The 6,524-nt window shown below is 44.5% G+C and overlaps 1 non-coding gene across 1 annotated transcript; it reads left to right on the plus strand.

The window, feature by feature from the left end:
* Positions 1-447: 447 nt before the first annotated feature.
* Positions 448-581, plus strand: LOC119624605 (U8 small nucleolar RNA). Its single transcript, XR_005240762.1, has one exon. It is a non-coding gene; the product is annotated as a U8 small nucleolar RNA (small nucleolar RNA).
* Positions 582-6,524: the final 5,943 nt, after the last annotated feature.

The following is a 6,524-nucleotide window of genomic DNA, read 5'->3' on the forward strand; positions in this document are numbered from 1 at the left end:
CCATGCCAGTGCCTGGAGCTACCTGCCCTGCTGCAGCTGCTGTGCCTGGCTGTTTGCTGCAGCCAGACCTCACGCTCACTCACTCACATACCCCTTGTCACTCTGCACCTGACTCGCCCTTGGCAGTTGTGGGATCCAGGCTGGTAGTGCAAGGCAAACAAAGCCTGCCAGGCCAAGTGGGCAGAACGAGTCCAGTGGGCCCAAGCAAAACTCAGGCAAAGGTGCCAGCAACCACAGAGGTTTCCAGCCAGAAAAGTGATACCTCAAGGATCCTGTGACAATAGTGTATTTTATGTGTGGCCCCAGGCAATTATTCTTCTTCCAATGTAGCCCAGGGAGGTCAAAAGATTGGTCATCCTGACACAGAGCTTAAATGTAAGTTTCATGAATTCTGACAAATGCATACACCTGTGTAACCCACATTTCTATCAAAATATATGATACTTGTCGATGGGTGGGATAATCCTTACCTGTTCCTCCTTTTGGAAGGCAGATAGAACATGATGATTAGAGTTGCATGAAATGTGACTGATGTCTCTGCCTAATCAGGGCTTGCAACACCCTGAGTACTCCTATCTGATTCTTCGGGATGATCACTACTTTGAAAGAAAAAAATGAACATATATATAAATATTTCTATTCCCCTAGAAAGTTTCTCTGTGCTCTCTTCCAGTCAATCCTCACCCTCCCACTGCTCTGCCAGAGGCAACCACTGTTGTGATTTCTATCACCATAGATCAGTCTTGCTCGTTCTAGAATTTTATGCAAGTGGAATTGTAAAGCATGGACTTTTCTGTGTCTGGCCTCTTCCACTCAGCGTAATGTGTTTTGAGATTTACCCATGTTGTCATCGTTGATATGCTCTTCTTTTTTATTGCTTAGTGATATTCCATTGTATGAACATAGCACAATTTGTTTATTCATTCTCTGGTGGGCTGACGTTTGAGTTGTCTCTAGTATTTAGCTATTATAAATAATGCTCCAATGAATGCTTTTGTACAAGTCTTTTTGTGGACATATGTTTTTTTTTTTTTTTTTTTTGCTAAATATCTAAGAATGGTTTGCTGGATTATATGGCAAGTGTATGTTTAACTTTTTTTAGAAACTGTCATACTGTTTCCTAAAGTGATTGTACGATTTAACACTCCCCCCAGCAATGTATGAGGTTCCAGTTTCTCCATATCTTGCCAACATATGGTGTTGTAAGTTTTTAAAATCTTAGTCATTCTCGTGGACTGTAGTGGCAACTCATTGCAATAATGATTTTCATTTCCTTGATGACTTAGGATGTCAAACTCCTTTTTATGTGCTGTTTGATCAAATATACCATCATATTGTGGTACATTTGACATAGAGACTTTAAGTTTTATGTAGTTGAATTCATTAACCTTTTCTGTTATGAATTTTATTGATTTTATACTGAGAAATCCTTCTTTTTATTGGTAGAGATGGGGTCTTTCTATGTTGCCCAGACTGGTCTCAAGAGATCCTTCCACCTTGGCCTCCCAAAGCGCTGGGATTACAGGCAGAGAAATCCTTCTTAATACCAAAAACTAGTAAATATTTTTACTTTTATTTCCTTCTAGCCCTTTATTGGTTAAACTCTTAAACATTACACTCTTTAATCTACCTATATTTTGTTTTAAATTGTAAGGAAACTATTTGTCCTCAGGAACTTAACCAACTAGACTGTATATTGAATAATAACTTCTTCCTTTCTTCACCTATTTGATCTACCACATTTATCTTAAACCAACTTTAACATATCATTGGGTCTATTTCTGTGATCCTATTATTGTTGATTTTTCCACCAATAGTACAGTTTCAATTATTAGGATTCTAGAGTTTATTTATCAGGTAAGCAAGTCTACCTTCATTACCCTTTATTTCTTTTCTTTTTTTTTTTTTTTTTCTGAGACAGAGTCTGGCTCTGTGGCCCAGGCTGGAGTGCAGTGGCGCGATCTCGGCTCACTGCAAGCTCCGCCTCCCGGGTTCACGCCATTCTCCTGCCTCAGCCTCCCCAGTAGCTGGGACTACAGGCGCCTGCCACCTCGCCTGGCTAGTTTTTTGTATTTTTTAGTAGAGACAGGGTTTCACCGTGTTAGCCAGGATGGTCTCGATCTCCTGACCTCGTGATCCACCCGTCTCGGCCTCCCAAAGTGCTGGGATTACAGGCTTGAGCCACCGCGCCCGGTCCATTACCCTTTATTTCTTCAAAAATTTCTTTGCAATTTCAGCTCGTTTACTTGTCTTCTCTAACTGTGGAGGGCTAAATAATGACCCCTCAAAGAGGTCCAGGTCCTTATCTCTGGAACCTATGAATATGTTACTTTACATGGCAAAAGGGACTTTGCAGATGTGATTAAGATCCTTAAGAATTCTGAGACGGGAAGATTATCTTCAATTATCTGGGAAGGGCCCTATGTAATCACAAGAGTTCTTGTAAGAGGGAGGCAGGGGTGGTAGAGAGAGAGAACCATAGAAACAGGGATTGGAGTCCTGAGACCACAAGCCAAGGAGTACAAACACCTTCTAAAAGCCAGAAGAACAGGGAACAGATTACCCCTTGGAGCCTCCAGAAGGCACCAGCCGTGCCAACGCTTTGCTTTTAGCTCCTTAAGACTCATCTTGGACTTCTGATCCCCCACAACTATAGGAGAATAAATTTGTGTTGTTTTAAGCCACTAAATTTGCAGCAATTTGTTACAGTAGTAGTAGGAAGCTAATATACTACTTAAAATTATTTTTTAAAAATGATGCTCTAAGTGTTTTTCCATTATAATTTTGATGGAACTGTATTGAGCAGAAAATTTAATTTGTGAAGAACTCACATTTTTATACTATTCAGTCTTACTACTGAGATTTCTCCAGAAAAGCATCTCAGTGTCCGTCTACTTCTGCTCATTGCCTGCTATCACCGTTGAGTTTCTCAGAGTAGGCCTCAGGTAAAGGTTTGAGTGCAAGTAGTCTATTTGGAAGGTGATTCCAGGACACACATGTAGGAAAGTGAGAAAGTGAAGCCGGGAAGGGAGGCTGCCAATAAAGGGAGTGTTATCAGCAAGTGACCATCGTGGGTGACTGGCGTTTCCTCTCACCGGGGAACTCTGGGAACCCACGTAGATCATGCAGCTCAGGGCTATCTAAATTTTCCCTAGGGTACAAAGGCATCACCTGAGTATGGGGAATGGAGGGGCATCCGGGTGCAGGTCACACCATGCTTCCTAGTGAGATCATCACAGCAGCCTGTCTCTGCAATCACTGGCTGTGTTGGCAACTTACTTCTCTGCCCTGAGTCCCAGCATCCTGACATTTCTTGCCTCCTCTAAAGGAGATGACGTTACAAGGAGTAAAGCTGTCTAACTTTGCACAGGATGTGCAGCCAGAACAGCTTCCCAGAGGAGGTGAGCTGCCTTCTAAGTGGCTAAACAGGTGCAGCAGCTAATCCTTCATCCCCAGCATCATGAAGGATACCTGATTTCCAAGTACAGCATCTGCATCTCTTTGTCCAAGGACTTATCCTGCCTGCCAGAGTCTATGGCAGGTCACAAGCGCTGGAGAATTTGTCCTCCCAGCAGTCTCGTGCCAATGACTGACTGAGGTTGGTGTGCACATACCCCAGCTCCTTGCTCCTGGAAGGTGGGGTGTGCAGCACTCAGAGGCATGAATTTGGCACTGGCTCCTAGAGTTCCCCAGTGGGTTAAAGCTTTGCACTCTACCCTTTGCTGGCTGACTCACTTCCCTGCTCCACATGCCACTCTCCAAGAGGAGTCTTCTGGGGTCATCTCCCAAATAAATATACCTAAATCCTTGTCTCGTAGTCAGCATTTGGGGGAACCCAAACCAAGATAGTAGGCAATGGATCAAAATGGCCAGAGGGGTGAGGTGGAGGCACACCAGACCTGGGGATCAAATGCAGCCACCACTGGGCTGAGAGATGGAGATTTTGAGTCTGTGGTGTGAGCTGAGAGGGTTTTGGCCCCTTCCTTTCCACCTTGTTTTTATGGCTTCTCTGGCCATTCCTTCTGCTTGGCTGGCTGGTCACCATGGCTATTTGGGGTCTGACCCTGAGACTGGGGTCCCAGTAGTGGTTCTGGCCCCTGGGCCAGCCCCTTTGAACACCCAGGAGGAGTGAGAGTGTCTAGAAAGTGGTTTGTTTGGTTTTACTGAGTTTTACTGAGGCAGCAGGGTCTGCAGGCCACCTGGACTTCATTTTGGTAGAAGAGCTGAGAATGAATACTTCTCCATTTGGGAGAATTTAATGCATTTCCGAGAGGGGAGAAGCATCAGTGGAGATTGAGCTAGTGCTCCAGGGAGGACATTCGACTGGTACTCTCCCTGGTAACCATGGGGATGGAGGGAGTGGGAGCCTGGCAGGATCCACATCCTGTAAAAATGTTGCAGGATGAAGGGCCTGCAGATACTCTCTGACAACATGTAATTTATGGGGTAATCAGAACTCCTCCTGGAGGGCTGTGAGGGAAGAGGTGCTGTGATTCAGAGCCTTAGGGGCTTGGATGTTTAATGAGGCACTGGGAGCCCATAAAGATTTAGATTAGAATGATTTGTCCATTTAGGATGCAGAATCTATCTTAGCACCGCCCCTGAAAGGTGTCGCTTCTTCTCTGACTTCTCTTGGAACTCTGGATGCTGAAATCAACTGACCCAACATTTGAGAGGCATCATGTAAGGGCGCAGCCAAGGCATCTGGAGGCTGAAAACTGCCAGCTGGCTGCCACGAGGGAACTGAAGCTGAGAGAGAGTAAGAATCTCAAGCTGGAAAGGCCCTTATAGAGGGGTAGCTGAAGTCCAGGGAGGTCAAGTGACTTGTTCCAAGTCACACAGTGCACCAGGGACCGTTAGCACCAGCGATAAGTTTAGCTGGAAGAAAAAAGGAACTGCTAAAGTCTAAGCAGGGAGAAGAGTGGGCATGTTGCCTTCTTAGAATGCAAAGGGCAACCTACAGGGCACAAAAGACAAAAATAGTCGCTTTTGGTGTTTTAAAGTTTGAACATATAAACAGTTTCCCAAAATGCAAAATATGTATTATGACACTTTGAGAATTTTTAATGGTTGCCTCAGCAATTACAAGAAGCCTATTAATATTATTAATATTTGGCAACTGACTCATGAAATGGATTAAAGATGGCATCCAAGACCAAGGGCGGTGGCTCACGCCTGTAATTCCAGCACTTTGGGAGGCTGAGGCAGGCCGATCACTTGAACCCAGTTCAAGACCAGCCTCGGCAACATAGCAAAACTCAGCCTCTACAAAAAAATACAAAAATTAACCAGGTGTAGTGGTGCGCACCTGTAGTTCCAAGTATTTGGCAGGCTGAGGTGGGAGAATCATTTGAGCCTTGGGAGGTTGTGGCTGCAGTAAGGAGTGATCACGTCATTGCACTCCAGCCTCGGTGACAGAACGAGACCCTCTCTATCTCAAAAAAAGAAAAAAAAAAAAAGGGATCCACGTGTCTAAGACATTTCCAGTGTCTGGAAACAGAAGGGCCTGAAATAAGACAGTGGTAGTTTGCTGCACTAAGGGATGAATGAGGCTGGCCCTCTCAGAGGGTCCTACCTGGCCTTGGGCAGGGAATCTTAATTTTTTTTTTTTTTTTTTTTACTTTTTTGATTCTAAAAGCAATGTATGTTTACTGTAGGAAACTGGGAAAAAAAACAGACAATATGTAAAACCATAAAAAAATTACTCATTAACTCCCTCCAGCCTCCCCCAAAAACTATTCTTAACACTTTTTTATATATACGTATTTTTAAAAATTGGTGTCAGCCTTGTTTAGCCTCGACTCTAAGTCACCAGTTAATAATCTCCAAAGAGATAAATTTTGGTAGCTGATTTATATTCCACTGAAAGGTTTTGGCATAATTTATTAACCTGTTTCTAGGTCATTTCCAATTTTTCGACGTTATAAATAACATGATGGTAAACGTTCTGGTGCATAAATCTTGGGCGGCCCCTCTGATGGTGCACTCGTGTCTCACTCCCAGCAGTGGGGGGGTCAGATGCTCTGCACCTCTCCTGCCCTTCTAGCACCAGGAGCCCAGGGTCTGTAACTCTAGCAGCACCCAGACCAGTCCTGCTGCTCACCCCACAGCCTCAGCATCCTGGAACATGACCTAACCAGGTGAGGGAGAAAGCCTGAATCTGTGGGAACTGCCAAGTTCTGTGCCTTCAGGCAGGTCCCCTGCCTTTCTGTGCCATGGCTTCCCCTTCTATAAAAGGAGGAGCATAAACTAGGTCATTGGATTTCAATTTTATTTTTTATTTTTATTTATTTAGTTTTTGAGACAGAGTTTTGCTCTTGTGGCCCAGGCTGGAGTATAATGGCATGATCTTGACTCATTGCAACCTCTACCTCCCAGGTTCAAGTGATTCTCCTGCCTCAGCCTCCCCAGTAGCTGGGATTACAGGTGCCTGCCATCACGCTCGGCTCATTTTTGAATTTTTTCATAGAGGCGGGGTCTCCCCATGTTGGCCAGGCTAGCCTCACACTCCTGACCTCGGGTGA

This window comes from Chlorocebus sabaeus, chromosome 12 (genome assembly GCF_047675955.1).
Source record: "Chlorocebus sabaeus isolate Y175 chromosome 12, mChlSab1.0.hap1, whole genome shotgun sequence".
Taxonomy (NCBI): domain Eukaryota; kingdom Metazoa; phylum Chordata; class Mammalia; order Primates; family Cercopithecidae; genus Chlorocebus; species Chlorocebus sabaeus.